Consider the following 19300-nt stretch of genomic DNA (forward strand, 5'->3'; position numbering starts at 1 on the left):
ATTCGTGATAAAGAGTCTGACGAGAGTTTCCTCGAAGGCTTTTTTTCATAGGTGGAGGGGGTATTGATAGCGGGTTTTTTGTGCGGTGATACAAAAAAATGCACGTGTGTTACAGTAAATAAAGTAATCGACAAATATTTCTTACGCATGTTTAAATATACGTATACTAGCGGCCTCCCGTCTCGGCTTCGTCCGAGATTCACTGAATAGAACACTAGAGTGTGTTGATACGTAATATAAAACGTCTTCAGTTAAAAATTTTACATTTACTCCTGACATTTCTAACAGAAATTTTCTTATTAAAAACATAGTTATTCGGAATCCATGCAGTTTATTTCGTCAAATAATAAGCTGTAAAAAGTGAAAAAAATTTAATTATGCTGAGACGTACCGTGCGTTCCTTAAGCCATAAAATAATCGTTGGCCCTACAGAACTGTTGATGTGCACTTTCTCTCATCATAAATAAACAGGGCTATTTGTTGAAACTATAAATATTTAAAACTGACAAAAAATGTATAATTGAAAAGTTATTTTTTTTAATCTTACAACTTTGTTACCAAAGCAACAAATTTTTAGAGCTTTAAATCTCTCCAGTTTTTATTGCCGCCACAATGTATACAAATATACATTATTCTACCTATTTAAAAATCTAAAAGATTTAAATGTATAGGCACGTTTAAAATTTTTATAAGCTTAAAAGGCTATTTTTCGTCAACTTAGTTAAGTTGTAATTTGTTGGCAAAGTAGTTTGACGTCCGATCGCCCTAAAAAGGACCGGTGAGCTAAACTTTTTCTTGACTAAAGTTTCCAGCAAACGTGACTGCCTGGATTCCTCAGGGTCTTCTTCTCTGGTTTGCTTTTGTAGCACCAGACTGATCATGAAGACAACTAGAACGTCTGAAGCGTTGGAGCTAGTTGTATACCTCTTTTCTAACGTCTCCTGGTATTACGCCGAAAACGTTGTTGTCTAAAGCACCTTTTTTGCAGAGCTCAGTCGTGTTGGTGATCTAAGGTGAGAAGATTGGTTCGTGATGCTTGCCCGTTGGAGACTGACGCGTTTGCTCGAGCTTATTTTTCCTTTATAGCTGTTAAGTTCGCCCAGGGCAAACCTCGGAGAGTATCGGTGATTCCTGATTAAATGCTTGCAGAGTCGACCAGTAGTGATACTTTTAGCCATTCCTTATTATTATTATTATTGGTGGCTTGACTCTTACCCCTTGGAGTCTCTGCGTATAGAAACGGTGCTGGAGGGAGGCACGCCACTGACCAAAGGATATCTCATCTTCAGGTCGTTCCCCGGATACCCAACCGCTCATCGGTAGTCGGGAAAGTGGGCCTGAAGAATACCTTCTCTGTGGACATGCTGTTGCTATGAACCACTCAGGACCATATAATCTGATCTGGTAGCAGCACCAGGTTGGTTGAAATAATGGCCACAAAACCCCAAATTGTTAGAGCAGATTGTGCTCTAGATACGTCTCAAAGATGTTTGCGTTCGGAACGTCTTTGTATAGGTACAGCACACAACAAACATGGTGGATCAGAATGGAGTTCTCCGAAAGTTGCTTGCCCATTGGAGAATAGTGTCATCGATAGACGGGATCCCCAGTTGCACGACTCTCAGCTCTAAGCTTCATGCACTGTAGATGATCAACTATATATTGGGTATGTTACTCCAGCCTATTATGACCACACTTATTTTATTTAATTGCAGGTTGTTTCTATTTTACTTCGACGCCACCTAGTGGATTCAACTGAAGTAAAGCACAAAGCTAGCCTAATTTTGTAAAAAGACTTTGAGCTTATTTATTGTGTTTGATATTAATTTTTTCAAGATAAAAACTATACTAAATCCACTTAGGAAGTTCGAAGAATCATGTGCAAAATTTTAGCAAAATTAGTTGAGTAGTTTTTGCAGTTAGCGATGACAACGGTTTTAGCGACTTTGCTTTATATACTATTATTATTATTATTATTATTTTTGTTATTATTATTATTAGTATTATTATTGTTGTTATCATTATTATTATTATTGTAATTATTGTTATTACTATTATTATTATTGTTATTATTATTACTATTATTATTATTAGTATTATTATACTTATTATCATTATTATTATTATTATTATTATTATTATTATTATTACTATTATTATTATTATTATTATTATTATAGTGTTATAGTACTATAGTAAGACAAGATAAGATGGTTGATACTTATCGGTGTTGTTAAATATTTTGCAGTGTGGAGTTTGATTGAATATTGCATGAGTCTAATATTTTACCAATATAACAATATATCTTAAGAGGTAGAGAGGTTTTTCAATGTATTAAAAAAATTAACTTTGGTTACATAATGTACATAACAATAAAACTGTCAATTCTCTGCATCTCCCTTTTAACGAGGGTGCTTGCCCAAAAACGTTACGCTATACATGAAAACTGTAAAATACAATTTTTTTATGTGAAACACATTTTTTGCCATGTGATGCTTCTACATAATTTTCAAACATTCTTTCACTAACATAATAATTAAGAAATTAATTAAATTTAAAGTAAAATTGGACGTAAAAGTGGAATTGAAAAAAAAAACTCGTTTTAAAACACGCAAGACGTAGTTTTTTTTTTTTTTTTTTTACCGGGTTATCATGACAGCCTACTGACCAAGTCACCGGGGCTACCTGGCTCACCACCTATGTGTGGGGGTGTATTGACAGAGCCATTTCCAGCCCTTTTTACTGATATCATACCTGAATCCATGGGCACAGTGTGAGTATCTCCGGTGGGGCACCTTGCCAGTTAAGCTGACACACTCTGCACCGATGGTACTTCGGGTCCACTAGCCACTGTGTAGCCTTTTCTCGGAGGGGGCTCCATTTTCCAGGACATCCACTCCTCGCCGGTTAAGCCGAAGCATCGGATCCAGGCTAATTAGCATCCCCGGAGAAGCCCCATAATTCAGGGACCACTCCTCGCCGGTAAGGCCGGCGATCCCTGCCCGACGCCTGGCATCAAATCCGCTAATCCCTCTACCTATACTGTAGCCCTAAGACTGTTTTGCATTCACCTAAGCCCGAAGACCTGTGGGGCAAGGAAAAAATCGTGGAATTACTCTGAAGGAAAATTCGACAAAAAAACCCGCCCCGAAATAGGCGGGGTTACATAGGAACTATTCTCAATGAAAACAGTTGTGAAAAAATCTGCATTCACCAGAAATCCAACCCATGATCCCTAGATCCACGTTATATCAGTAATAAGCACGCTTACACTGAGCTAACGCCGCTCCTCTATACAAGACGTAGTTTTACTTGTTCACTCTGTGGATTCGTAATTTAATATGTGTATGGGTTTTTCTAAGTACCAGCTTGCCTGTTCAAATCATTATGATACGTAAAACTATGCATTAAATAGTTAACTAATGATAAATCACCAAAATATAGTGGTCAGTATGGCAAAAATTCTCGAATATAAAAACTGAATACCCTTCAAAACGAAATGTACATGTACATATTTATGTGTGTGAATACGTGTAGGAAATATTAGAGGAAATAACAACAGACTACTTATATTGTTACATCAATGTATTTAAAACACACACTTTCTTCTAACATATTCACAGCTATTCCTAAAAAATAGCTTTCAAACGATATAGTGGTGGAAAATGTTGTAGTATTGGTTTCAGTTATGTGTTTTTATTAATCCAGTCAATATGATATGCAAGTTGGGTGACAATGAACCTTCGGTTTGTAACAATCCCAAGTAACATATTCTTGCCACACTGTTTTTGCACCAATACGTCAGTACTATCTACCTAAAAAACGTAAGACAAATTTTTTTTTTAACAATCATAATTAAACTACTGCAAAACAACTATTCTCTACCAATAATTACCTGTCTTTTAATGTCACTACTAATACAAAGCTCTGATCCATGTAATACATCGTGGGAATTACTTTCTTGCAACATTTTTCTACACTTGTGGTTGTTTTCAGTATCGTCCATAATTTGAATATTAAACCAATCAAGTACAGTACGATCTCTATACATTCGGTGATATCCAACAACTTGAATTGGCTCATTATCTCAAGCACTTCCTGAGGATTGAATTTGATTCGTGATTCCAACATATTCATTGGTACTTACTTTTTCATTTAACTGCAAAAGAGCTATGTCATATTCAGTATCCCTAAAAACATTTGCAAATTAAAGTTCATACGAAATCTGTATATTTGATCACGAATAAAATTATTACCTTATTACCCCACAGTAAACAAGTGGTGGGGAATAATGTCGATAATCGTTATTGTGCGTTCCTTATCGTCATTAGATTCGAGAATAGTGCGTCCAATAATAACCCTCGGCCGGATATTTACAGCTCCAGATACGCAGCCAGCGCTTGTTAAAACAAAGTCTTCTCTAATGAGTGCCCCACTGCACCAAGATCTTTCGTTAGTTTTAGTTACTACTTTGACAATAACAACGAATGAAAAATGTTCTTTTGTTGCCTCCACTGGATGAGACCTGTCAACTAATTAACGATGAAATTTAAGTAACTTATCGAAATACATTGCACTATTTTTGAACCACTGGTTGTGTGGATAAAATTTAAGAGATGTAGACATACATTCCTACTGTCTTAAATTTGTGTCTTGACGTTTATCGTACTATGTATTCATGGAAGTAAAATGAGTGAAGAAAATATTATATCGAAAAAGCCTATGTCTTAGCTGAAGGGTGATGATAAATAATGTAAAAAAATTATTCATATAATTACACAGAAAAAATAGTTTTGTCAACCACAAAGGTTTATTTGAATATATACAAAAATATTTATGCAATTAATACTTATTCAAGTCAAAAAATATTAATTTAAATCAAATGAATAATTATTTATACCGTAATAATTAATACATTTAACAATATATCTATTCTATTCCAGTATATATTTCTTGTATATAGTTACATAAACGTTTATTTGGATTGACAAAATTTTTTATTTAAGTTTATTCGTTATGATGTAGCATTATTTTGACTGACAGTATTGGTAAAAGTTGTAGATAAGTAAAAAGGGAGTCTATACGGTCACATTTGATGAAAGGACACTCATTAGAGTTAGCGGGGGAGAAACTATAGAGAGCGGTGAGGAGGGAGCAAACATGCAGCAGCACTAGCAACTGTTTTGCATGCAAACTTTACCAGTAAATTGTTACGAAGATCCTGTTGAAATTTCAGGAAAATCCTACAGAAAACGCTATGTATAACATACGTACTTAAATTACTACAACTTTTACGTATGTAACAAGTCAAAATATCGTTAAATTTTAAGATCCAGGCAAAAAATGTCAATCGTACACATAAACTTTATCGTTCCGAGAGCTAAAAATCATTTTGCCATCATGGGCGCTTCGATTGTATTTCTTATCCCCTCATTACAAGCTTTTTTTTTTTTTTTTTTTTTTTTTTTGTTTGATGGAGCGGGGAGGGGAAAATCTTCATAGACACCCCAGCTAATCCGGTGGTAGTGTCGGATTCACCCGGTGTGCCTACCGACTAAAAACTAACCTCCCCGCATGGGACAGGTCCGTGAGGACCACTCCCCTAGAAGACAAAAGGGCATAAGAGGAGAAAGAAAAAAGGAAAATAACGGAGAATTTCGGAGGCCGACTCGCTCTCGAAGAGATGAGAGGAGGGGGCACTTACGCATCTGGGCGAAGCTCGAGTCTTGGCTTGCGCCGGATTAGAGTTAGAGAAGCTTGAATTTTGTGTTATTGTACGTGTGTGTGTGTGTGTGTGTGTGTGTGTAAATGTGTGAGTCCGCTGGGTATTGTGTATTTGGAAGCGTACTTGTGATTAGTGTGAGTGTTGTATAGGGTTGAGGCCGTAGAGGATACGGCGGATAGAAGGGTGCTCCTGAAGGGAGCGCACGAATTGAAGTCGCGTTCGTTTCGTCGAGATCATGGAGATGGAGATGATGCATCCGATGGAAGCAGGGGGGATTGAAGACCTAGAGTGTATTGAGGGTCTTCGGGGTTCTGTGCTAGAGCGCAGGGACGTCTTATAAGGTCGAAGCGACCGGGTTGGCGGTTCGCGAGTGCGGCGATGGTGGGGTTTGGGTGGTCCGTAATGGAGGCGCGGATTTTAGACGCAAGGACGGGGGCTGCTTGTATTGGAGGGACGATGTTTAACTCCTTGATAATCTGAGTATTCCTGATGTACCACGGAATACCCAGGACCGACCTCAGTATCTTCATGAAAGGGCCCTGGATGCCCTGTAGTCGGTTTCCCTTTGCAGCGCCCCACGTTGGTATCGCGTAGGTGCTAATGCTTTTAATGATGGCGTTGAAGGTGCGCAGCTTGGTCTTCTGGGAGACGGCTTTGTTGTTGAAGAAGGGCTTTAGTTGCACGAAGGCTCCATATGCCTTTCCGCGGGTGCTGTTGATGTGCCGAACGTACGTGAGTCGACGGTCTAGCGTTACGCCAAGGTACTTGGCGGAGTAGCTCCAGTCGATATCTACTCCGTTGACCCTTATCTTCTGCAATTTCTTCCTGGGATTTTTCCAGGAGACGAGCATGGCTATAGTCTTTGCCTCATTGACGACCAGTTTCCAGAGACTATACCAGTTGAGTAGAGTGATGATGTGCTCGTTTAGAAGGGTGGTGCACCGAGAGTGTTGTTTTGACGTACAGCTGACCGCGACGTCGTCTGCGTAGACGTACGTGTTGATGTTTTCGCACTGGGGCAGGTCGTGGCAGAAAATGTTGAAAAGGGTGGGTGAGAGTTTGGAGCCTTGGGGGACTCCGGAGGTAATTGGGCGGGGGTTGGAGAGGGAGTCGCCTACTTTAACGCGGATAAATCTGTCCGAGAGGTAAGATTTGACAGTGCCTATAAGGTAGTGTGGAAAACCTAACTGTATAAGCTTGTACAGGAGGCCCTCGTGCCAAACTCTGTCGAAGGCCTGCTGTACATCTAGAAAAGCTATCGCGGAGAAGTTTTTGTGTATGAGGCTATCGGAGAGGTCTTCGGTGACTCTCAGAAGCTGGTGAACTGCCGAGTGTCTGGCTCTAAAGCCGTACTGCACGTCTGGGAGGATGTTATTTTCCGTGGCGTGCTTGTTTAGGCGGGTGAGAATGACGCTTTCAGTGATTTTACTGGGCGATGAGAGTAGGCTAATGGGTCTGTGGCTCGCGGGGTTGCTGAGGGGTTTTCCCGGTTTCGGGAGGCAGATGACTGTAGCCACCTTCCACGCAATTGGGAAATAACGAAGGCGCATCACGGCGTTGGTGATGTTGCAGATCGCCGTGATGAATTTTTGAGGGAGGATTTTCAGGACGCTATTGGAGATACCGTCACTGCCAGGGGCTTTTCGAGTTTTTAGGGATCGGATGATGCCTCTGATTTCGAAGGGTGTGCAGTGTTCGAAATCTGGATTGTCAAGGACCTGTTGCTGCACCGTGTGGGTGATCCTCGCGTGTTCCTGCGCTAGTTCTTCAGCGCTGAGGTTGGGGGAGCATTGATTTTGCAGCGAATCTGCAAAGATCTCTGCTTTGTCCGAATCTAGCGAGTAGAGTTTGTTCCCTTGTTGAAGGGGGGGGAGGGAAGGCCGTTTGTTACGGAGTTTTTTAACGACCTTCCAAGCATTTCTTGGGTGGGACTCTGCCTCGGCTATGAATTTGTTAAATTCCTTGTTTCGGAATTCGAAGACTTGGGATTTGACTTCCCTTTCAAGGGAGTTAAGGTGAACTTTAAGTTCGGGGGTTCTCCTATTTTGCCAGAGTTTCTGGACTCTTTTCTTCTCCTTGATGAGGCGCAGGAGGTCGCGGGGGAGTTTGAGTGTATGTTGGGGAGCTGTGGTTGTTGTGGTGGCTTTGTGTGTGCAGCTGTTGAGTTCGTCAGTGAGTTCGTCTACTGCTATGTCGAGTTCCGTTTGGGACCTAATGGGGCAACATTTGAATGGAGAGGATTCGAGGTTATACGCAAGGTGGACCCAGTCTATGCGGCTGGTGGTGACGGGTATGGTGAGAAGGGATCTAGGGATATCTAGGTAGACTGGGTTATGGTTACAGGGGAGGTCAGGAGAAGTTCTTGGTTCCGTGGGGATGGTCAAGTTTTTCGTTAGGAATATGTCTAGAATGTCGGGGTCCTGGTCTGGGGAGCTTGGATAGTGAGTTGGTTCGCTCGGAACCTCAATATTGATGTTGAGGTTACGCAAGTGTTTGAGAAGGGAGCGTCCTTTGGGATTCTCGTGTTTGCACCCCCACGATTTGTGCTTGGCGTTCAAGTCGCCAGCCACGATCGTAGGGATGTTGGAGTCAAACAGAGAGTTTATGCATTGGAGGGTAGGATCAACCGTGGGAGGGGAATAGAGGCAGATGATTCTAATGGAAGAGGATGTAGTAGTATATACTTCGATTCCAATTGCTTCGCAGTTGGCAGCGTCTGTACTGATGACTCGATGGCGGATGCCCTTGCGTACAAGGATAGCCACTCCGCCATGTGATTGGTCGCGTCTATCTCTTCTGTGGGCCGTGTAGTTGTGTATGTATAGTGACTTTGTGTTGTCTAGGTGTGTCTCGGTTATGCATGCAACGTCTATGTTTTTGGTCTGGAGTACGTGTACAAGTTCAGTCGTTTTGTGTGTAATGCTGTTCGCGTTCCAGTTAAGTAGTGTGAAGTCTTTATCTATCGTGCTACTGTTCTGTTTCCCTCTAGTCCGGACACCCTTTGGTCGAGGCGAGTCAGTAGGGTCATTATTGAGTGGAGGATTGTCTCGGTGGTCGGGGGTGTGTTGAACAGGGGAGTCGGGGGAGGGGCTCCTGTTCGATGTTGTTGAGAGGATGCCACATTCGCGTATGACATCCCCGGGCGAGTGGTGTTCGAGCCTTGGGCTGTTGTCCGAGGGGCGGCTCTCCCAAAAGGGGGAGGAGGGGCAGTACTTTTCTTGGGGGCTTGAGCTCCTTTTTGGGGGATTTTTGGACAACCCCGGTAGAAGGCGCGGTGCTCGCCTTTGCAATTTGCACAGCGAGGAGTGACTTGGTCCTTGTCCTTTTTTGGACACGTTGCGGTGGCGTGGTTTAAGCTGCAGAAACCACAAACGAAGGCCGCACGGCAGTAGGCCGCCGTGTGATTAAATTTTTGGCAGCGACGGCACTGGGGAATGTCGTTTGACTTGCGCTTCTGTTCTACTCTAACAGAAGTGCCCCCGAGAGACCTGATGTTGTAGATGTCGTGGGATCTGACATCTGACGCATCTAGGTACACAGTGACTAATGACCAGGTTCGGTCACCTTTGGTCATGCGATAGACACGACGGGCGGAAGGTACTTTTTCCTGGATCATCTCCAGGATTTCTGCATCCGTGTAGCCAATGTTGACTCCACGGATGACGACTATCATTTCACGGTCCTCGTGAAGCTGATGGGTGGTAAATTCGACCTTTTTTCTCCTCAAGGTCGTGGACGATACGTCGAAAGCCATCGACATTGTCGGGGTACACGCGTGTACCTTCGGAGGTCGTAATGACGCGGCGAACAGGGATATTCTCCGCGACGAGGGCTTTATTAATCTTGGGCCATAATTTTTGGTCCAAGATTGTGATCGGTGGGGGTGCCTTCTTTTTGGGCGCGCTGTTGACTGCCTCCGCGTCATGTTGAGTTTGGTCCTCGAGATGACCATCGAAAGTGTTTTTCTCTTTCAGGGAAGAGCTGAGTGGTGACGCTTGCGTTGGGGATTTTTCGACCTCCATGTCGAAGAAGTTGGCTGCGGAGTTTCCCGTATCGGGATCGCGCGTGCGCCGTTTTTTCTGGGGTGGCTTTACACTTGGGGAATTCGCTGGGGTGTTTACCGTTTTCGGTAGCGCGGGGAATTGCTCAACTTCCTCAGTGGAAGAGTTTTTGAGATTAAGGGGGTCGCTGTTTCCTGGGGACGGAATTATAAGGCTCGGGCCTTCTGTGAGCGGGATTTTAGCTATGTGGGGGGATTTCGCGAGGAGTGCTGCGATGGTCGCATCTTTCTCCTCGTTGGAGGCTTGTAAAGAATTTATCAGCTGGATGGAATTTTCCAGCTGAAATGAGTACTCACTCGCTATTTTCTCCAAGTACTCGATCCTCTGTTTTTGTTTTTCGAGTTCCTTGGCGATTGCTGGGGGCACAGCTGTGTCCCAGGAGAGCGGGCTGCGTTCCCGCTGAGAGTTGTGTCGGTTGACACGGAGATCTCGGCTCTTCAGCTCGAGGGATCGCTGGTCCATTGGCCGGCTGACTGACATGTCAGACACTGCGGGGAACTGTGCACTATTGTCACTTGCATTGGCACTTGAACGATCACTTGCACTACTTTGCGCGGACATCTCGGAAGATGATGAGTCTGTTTCCTCTAACAGCGCGTCGAAGGAATTAGTCACACTGACTTGAAATTGTGGATTATCCACAGTGCTCATTTTTTGGCTGTGCCCTAGTGAAGGGCTAGCCAATTGGGCCACCCCTGAGGGCGGCGTGTACGCGGGTGTATAATTTAGCGGAAACACAGTCGCGCGGCGCGACTAAATCGCGTTTACGGAAAGAGTAAGAGGTAGCCCTGAAAAGGGCCGTTTAGAGAGAACTCAAGTCTGAGTAAGAGCGATGCGTAACGGGCGTGCGCAGAAAGCGTGCGTTCGGTACGAGCGCTCGAGCGAGACTGCCTCATTACAAGCTCACATACCGAGTTATACTTGACGCGATAGTTCTGTTTATATTATCACAGCCACTACTCACGATGGGGTCCTTTCGTCTACTCCTCTCTATAGCTACACACGGCGAACGGCCAGATAGTCAAGCTATTTAGAATTTTGGTTCATACTTTATTAATCCTCGCATTATTTAGCTATCTTATAATGCTAAATCTTAGTGCTCGTATACAGAAAAAGATACGTTGATTATTGTTATACCTGCTGCACTGTTGCTGCTGTCCTGAAGTTTTTGTAAAAGTAGCTGCGAATTTTCAGAAGTTTTTGGCTCATCTTTAATGATATTGCTATCTACAACAGAAATATTATAAGGCATATATATACATACATACTACATAGTATGTATAAATAGTAATAGTTTAAATTTTTAAGGAATCGATTATTCTATTACTCCATGATTGGAGCCTTTCTATTCGTTGTATGATGAATTAGGACTTCAGACATATCACGAGGTTCGTTTAATCATATTTAGTTAATTTTATTATAAAGTGTACATGATTCAAGAATAATTTAAGTAACAATACTTTAAATTCATTTAATTCAGAAAATTGCTGCAGTCTGAGCGGTATTTAATAGGGCCAATCCAGAGAAATCGTAATTTATAGATTTAATAGTTTAATGGAATGACATTCACAAATATGAAACAAACGTCGCAACACACTGTATGATAAAACGAAATTCCACTTCCATAAAAATCATGTTGTATTAATAGATGGCTTGGAAAAACGGCTGCCTATTGCTAATTACTAGCTAAAAGCAACTTTATTCATGTGTGAAAATTTTTAATTTACCTAATCAATTCCAAAAATTAATTTTTTCAAAAAATCGATTTTTGTGCTTATTGTATTATAATATAATTTAATGTGCAGAATCTGAAAGATCGTCAGATTTGGTAGAAAAAGAGCTACTAACGTAAAAATATAAGAAATATACATGTCTTATATGTAAGAGCGTAAATACATACGTATCATACTTCAAGATTGAAATACTTTTCATAAATAATTAATAAACCCAATCTGAAATAACTGAAAAATATTATTGTATACGGCAGCACACACTATTAACGTTGTGGAAATTTTATGTTTATTAAATTTAAGAAGAAAGTAGCAGAAATAAATTAAAAAATTTAATAAATAAATACGGAAGCTGCAAAAGCATATAAAATAGTTCTAGTTAAAGATAAGTTTCTCTTACGGAATTATACGAAAAAATAATATGCAAAAGATTACTATAATCAAAACAATCAATTTAAATTCTAATCAGTTGAATTGTTTAGTTTTGAAAATTTAATTACTCAAAGATGTAAACGAATGTTGTTTGCATATTTATGTCGTGATAGAAATATCAAGAGTCAATATTAAACAGTAGTTGCCATGTTAAAATTTTTTTTTTTTTTTTTTTTCTTCATCAATTTTAGTGTAATGTCGGTAGCTTTGGTCTTTAGCCCCGTATCCCACTTACGTGCTTAGTGTGTGTCCCGAGTTATTAAGCGAAAGCTAAAACTTGAATAGTACGTCGCGCCGATGTGACATTAGTTAATGTAGGTCAGACTGCAGTCTTACTAACGTTTTGTGTAAGAGTACTCGTATCAAACCTATTTACAGCATAAAACACATATTTATGGTATACTGAATTATGATATCCCTTTTAAATAAAAAGCCAATCTAAAGAGTTATGCTTCTTAAAAAATTAACACTTTTGAAACCAAATTAAGATCCATGCAATAAGTTTTCTTGGGAAAAAAATTGCAGCACTTCTGAGCAGTATTTAATAGGATCACTCTATAGTTATCTTTTTCCAGAAGTATTTAAACAATTATTTATACTATGGTCTTGCAGTTCTTTTATATTTCAACCAAACAATAATAATGACTTAATACTTATTAGTTCATGGATAAATTGTTTCCAAAAGACAGCAAAATCTACAGTGAATAATTTTTTTTCCCAATCACATACTAATTTAATTTACACAAAATTCGAATTGTGAATTTTAAAGAAACAATCAGAGTCCTAGTACTAATTCTATTATGTTACTTGCTGATTTTGCAATTTATACAATAAACTAAGTGAGAAATACCAATGACGTGCAGCAGTAATAGCAGCATAACCAAAAATCCGAAGAATTTCATCTCTCACTCGTTGTATGGCAGTCAATACTATGATGCTATGCTGACGATTGTATACAAATGGTACTGAAGACCAAAGTCTCGTTTATCCTATATATACATTTTTGACAAGTAAAATTTGTGCTTTATGTGGGCTAATAATTAAATTTAATGACTATTGGGCGTATTGATTTCAGTCATTGGTATAGAGGTCCACCAATGAATACAGAGAATTACCTTCGCTGGGGGAACTTGTCTGCGAGTGACATCTGGAAGATGATCTAATTACACACTACTGTCTCGAGGCAATTTTCAACCCAAGTAACATTTATCGGCGTATAAAACTGGAAAACTTCTAGATACTGTGTTCTTCATAGTAGATTTTAATACAAAATTTTATGTATGTTTAATATCAAGGTTTCTCTTTGCCTACAGATTTAATGAGATCATTTTACTAAATAGGGGTACGTTGAAAAAGGTCGGAAAAAATTCGATAAAACCAGCACGTGTAAGTTTTTTAATTAGGCCACAATAATAAAGTGTTTCGTCAATCCTAAAAAGATGCGATAAGTTATTTACAGGTATTTCAATAGATTAGTTCAAAAAATTGTGGCCAAAAAAATTAAAATTACATTACGTTCCCGGTCGCAAACAAAAAAATAGTTTCGCTTAATTCTTTCTAATATAGACTCCAATACTATTAGTTAAAAGTAATATGAATATGATTTTGTTCAATTTTCAAATTGTGTTGGATCTTGGATATTTTATTTCAAAAAAAAGTGCCTACAAAAGTTGAAAAGACTACACCTTTCTTACATGCATGAAAGGTAATACCGATTTATTAGTTGCAAGAGCCAAAAAGTTATATTGCAACATATATTTTTTATTCGATTGTTTTATCTTCAAGTCAACATGGGACTTCGATTTACTGGACAGTTTTAACCATATTGTTGAATATCTCACATCATATTTTTTATAAACCAAATACGCTTATCTAGTTTATCGTATCTTTACGATCTGACTCTAATTTTTTTATGAGACAAGTGTTACTTAAAGAAATTACGAAGAAAAATAAATTTAAAGAAAATGCTGTGTGTGTAATAATCCTGGAAATAAAATACTGCGTAACTTGCAAAAAACCTTCAAACAGCAGTAGTGATTAGCGATAGGCAAAGTAATGCACAAAAATTCAAAGTTAAAGTAAAAGTATACTTGAGTCATCATTTTTTTTATCAAAGTTTTCTTTGGAGCTAAACGAGTTTTTTGAGACAAAGATTACAGATGAAAAGAAGTCGTACGAATGAAAATTTCTGATTAAAAGAAGCCAAAAATTGTTAAGGTATACCAAAGCTATAAAATCTGAGATCAATGTTACAGGAAATGTATGCATACTTAATCACGCTTTATTTATCAAGTAACAATAGAGATGCTTTTAACAAATAAAATTTATAACAGCTTGGGCAAAAAAATGATGAGCTTTGTAAACATAATCTGCGTAAATTATGGTGCAATTGGGGACAAATGCATGTGTGAATAGATATTTTGTAAATGTAAGGAAATTACGTATACACATTTTGTTTTTATTTATTTCAAATATACACTAGTTTTCTTGAAACACTTGTTCCCAATAATTAGTGAGGGAACTGATCTTAAAACGATTTAATTGTTAAAATTTGTTATATATGTCGATTAATCCAATTCATATAGTAGCCAGCCCGTGTAACAACATGATCGTTAGTAACAAGTCCAATTAGCATATACTTGCCACATTGTTTTTGTACCAATACGTCCGTAACAGAAATCTAAAGAAATAAACAATTTTTTTACATTTTTGTCCATGAATATGAAGAAAATATTGTATACAGTGTAAATAAATTACCGTATTTTCGTTGTCGTTCTTGATACAAAATTGTGAATCATGCAATATAGCGTTGGGTTGAGTTTCATGTAGCATTTGCTCACATTTAATGTTGCCTCGAGCCCCACTCATAATTTGAACATCAAATGAATCTACAATAGTGAGACCTTCATGAAGAGGATGATATCCAACCACTAATGGACTCCCTACATCGCAGTCGTTTTGCTTGATTTTAACTTCAGACGTGATGCCAATAATTTTTTCAGAATTCACTGTTTCACTTAATTTTATTATTGCCAAGTCATTTACACCAGTCCTAAAAATTAAAATTAAAATAATGAAGTTTGTATATACTACATTATAAATAGATATCTTACTTCGACTTGTAGTTGGGGTGTGTATAAAAAGCACGAAAAGGAATTGTCCGCCCATTTTTATCACTACCTTCAAGTGAAATACTACTCAGAGTAACCTTGGATGCTGGATAAAATGCTTCTGATATACAATTAGTAGTTGTTAATACGCAGTCTTCTTTAATAAGTACTCCGTTGCACCACAATTTTTGATCATCGAAGGTGGTCACTTTTACAATAACAAGGAATGGAAACCGTTCTTCTACAGCCTCCATAGAGAAATTTTTGTCAACTAATTAAAATTAAAATCTTATTATGACAATAATGCAATAAATGGATGATATTAATGATATAAAAACTTCGTTACTATCAGTTTTTTTTTTTTTTTTTTTTATATATAACTGACTCAAGTTTGCTATTTATTTTCAATTATATCAAGTTATAAAAAGTAGGAAGTACACCATCACAGAGTTAACAGCTATATTTTATTTGTAAGTAGTTACACAATTTTCAGTGAAACATCCAAAAATAATGAAAATTTACATTAAGTCATGTTTTTTCTTATAATTTTTGTAAGAATTAATTACGGTGTACATGTGTTTTATTACAAAGTTAAAACCTATTGGACAAAATACCTTTGCTTTTGTAAAAAAAAATGTTGGTTAAAAAGTACATGAAAGACTTACAATTTTTTGCAGAGTATTATTCGATTACCTTCTCGAATAAACTTAAAAAATTTATAGAAAAAAATATTAAATAAAAAAAATTCTAATGTGAATTCAGTGACTCTTTTTCACACCATTACGTATGTTGACATTAACTCATACTTTTTATCCTTTTTATTTATCACTGTCAAAAGAATATAATTGTCTTGGAATCCCGTATTCCTGACTATCATCTTGTACTCTTTACCAAAGTAAGTGCAAAAGGTGATGGGAAAATAGGTTATTCAACAATATCTGTTACATCAACTTTTTTTTAAAATGTCTGTGATAAGTAATCTCTAACCTTAAATTACAGTGTTTAGTGAAACTGTATCATCAGGTGTTTTATTTCTTTGTAAATATTTGTAAGCATGTATGGTAATAAAAAAGTATGCAAATGATATTTTTATTACGTATTTTTTGCATAAATGTTGTGACAAACTAAATAAAATAAGTAATTTTTGTTAAGTCAAATATTTTGTTCGAAACAATTTTAATACTCATTCATTATAATTTAAATATCTCAAGTTTGTGAGGTATGATAAAGTTCCCTTCATATTTCAATCAATAGAAATCCCTTTTTTTAATAATATGTATTATGGAAATGTAATAAAAAATTTACCATACAGAATGGTAATTTAATTTAGTGTATAACAATGAAATCATATAATATGCACTGTAGATAATATTTATGTACGTATGATGAGTTTTTACTTGTTGAAAACAAATCAATATCTACACTGTTTAAAATCAAGTCAGGCTCTGAATAATATTTTACATGCGTGCTAGAATTTTAATACGAAACATTTTTCGTTTTATGTTAACTTTCATTGACTAACGGGATTGCCAATAATACTTGACCTTTTTTCTATAAGATTCAAGAAAAGCCACGCGTCACCAATCAGTTTATTGAAATGAAAATATTTTTTTTAACGTTGACGGACTTTTGCCATTATTAAGAATATTTTATTTTAAAAAAAAGTAAGTTGACACAGATATTATAAATTCTGTTTGATCTCGACTATCGTAAAGAATTACAGCAGTGTACTTATTATAGAATCTAATAACGAAAATCCAAGGTGTGTGTATGATGTATTATTAATTATAAAATTAATTAATCTTCATGAAGATTTCTTTACTGCCCGCTTGTATGAACTAGTATTGCCATTCTTATAACTTGTATTGCTTATTATTAATTAGAAATGTACCATTTTACTTGTTTCCACGAAAATAAAAAAAAAAATTGTCCATACCTTTTTCATTTATCCTGGATCTTTCTAAAGGTGTAGACGTGGGCCCAAAATGTGTGGGTGCAGGACTAGTTCCAGCAATATCTGTTCAACAGAGTTGTCCCAAATTACGTACAATATATGATTCTATTATTCGTCAATTGCCAATATTGCTAACTAACAAGACTTTGGAATCTCACTATCAAACGTCCCTAACACTAATGAACTGTATATTAGTATGTTTCTGTAATAAATTATGCAATCAGTTTTCTTATATAGATAAAAATGGGTCCTCGATAATCGTGATGTACGGTATGAAGAGAAATTGCATGAATTTGATAAAAGCACGTATTTATCAAAAGAGACTTCGTTTTAAATAAGAGAAAAAAGTTAAGTGTCTCAAGTATTTGACAATAGACACGATTTATTAAAAATCTAATACTAATGATTAATTACTACTGGTAGAGAGTTAGCTTTGCTACTTAGAGACTTTATTTATATTATTACAATCTACATCCTCGATATTAGGGATAGGGTTCGACAATTAGGTCATATACCCCTAGACAATCCGTTATGAATTGTATTTAGCTTTGTATAATACTATAAGAAAAGGACACATTGAATAAAAAAAAAGTTTGAAACCTTTATTACTGCTGCTTAACTGTTCAGGCCGTCTGGAAAGAGGGGGCTTCGGTCCATGCTCTAGAGACAGGTAGTGTCTGTCAGTAGTTCCTGCAACAAGGATATTAGGTAATTTTCATGTTACCCATGAATTAGATTGTATTATCTATATATGTTTATAGCTCAAATTCTAGAGGAAATAAAGTTTCAAGGTTGCATTATATTCAACACTATTCACAAAATAAAGCTACGTCAATTACAATAATTTAAAAACTATGTGAAAAACTTCCTTTTGGAATTTTATTTGACAGTTATTACCATTTTTTGAGGTTTTTTGGAGACACATTTTTCAATCAATTAGTGTAATAATCTGGCAATAATATTTTGGTGCGCAGCTAAAATATCTTTACCAGCAAAAGGGTAAGCGTGCAGTATATTGTAAGAGTTTTAGTGAGAAAAAATTATTTAGCTTATTAGGAAAAGAATCACAAATGATATATTCGTGAAAGCAAGGCAACTACTTTTTATAAATCTATGACTTACAGATAGTTGTTTTTGCTGATTTTATTATGATAATAAAAATTATACATTAATAACTTGAATTTTGCGAGAATCGATTAAGAAGTAATAAGATTAAGCTGTTTTTTTCAAAAAATAAGTATTGTAAGTTTTTTCTGGTTATCAATCTTTTTAGTCATTATTAAAATGGGTGAAAAACTGGTAACGTTGTGTAAGGTAAAATGACCGCTTATCAAACCTTGTCTCTACTATTAAGGCATTTAGTTATCAACTCATAACTAATCATTAAAGCATGATTTACAAGAAAATATGAGTTTTTTACGGGTACAAGTATGCCATGACTTGATTAATTTTTAAAGATATGCTTGATAATAATACTAACTTATTTGATTTAATTATCATTTAAACTCTCGATAGTAAGGATAGGGTTCGATAATTAGGTCACACACCACACAAGACTATCTGCTATGAACACTTTGTAGCTTTATATGATACTCAGCGAAAAAGACACTTTAAGTTTTAAGAAAACAAATTAAAAACCTTTGTTATTTTTTTTTGACTCTCCAGGTAATCTGGAAAGTGGGGGCATCGGTCCATGCTCGTAGTATTTCTCAGTAATTCCTGCAACAAGGATATTTGGTAATTTTTATATTACCTACGTATTAGATTGTACCTCTACAGCTTATTAACTAAAACTCCAGAAGAAATAAGGTTTCGAAGTTGTGGTATAGTCAGCATTGCGTACACAATAAAGTTAAGTCAATGACAGTAATTTAAAAACTACGTAAAAAAACTTTAGTGGGCTTAACAATTTTCTGTAGTGTCTATGTTGTGAAAATTGTAACTGTGATGTAGGGGTCTTTTTTTATTTTAATACAAGTATAATTAATTGATGAAAAAGGTATTCTTAATAATGTGATAAATTATGGAATATCTCTAAAATTCAAAAAATCAAATTTTAATTGTGAATATTAAAAAAAAAGTATTACTGTCCTGGAAACTGCAGAATATTAAAAAATCTTGTATTTTACACTAATTAATAAAATGGACCAATAAAGTTATATGAATGTATTCGTAATCAGTTTGCCAAAATGCACACGTCTTTAAGGCACTCGTGTATATGTTAATAATGATATCTGCAAGGATTAATGTTAATCTACGTATCTAGTGATTCCACACATATCAGATCT

This window comes from Copidosoma floridanum, unplaced genomic scaffold, assembly GCF_036245765.1.
Source record: "Copidosoma floridanum isolate Cflo_tuat_1 unplaced genomic scaffold, Cflo_Japanese_pri ptg000021l, whole genome shotgun sequence".
In the NCBI taxonomy this organism is placed as follows: domain Eukaryota; kingdom Metazoa; phylum Arthropoda; class Insecta; order Hymenoptera; family Encyrtidae; genus Copidosoma; species Copidosoma floridanum.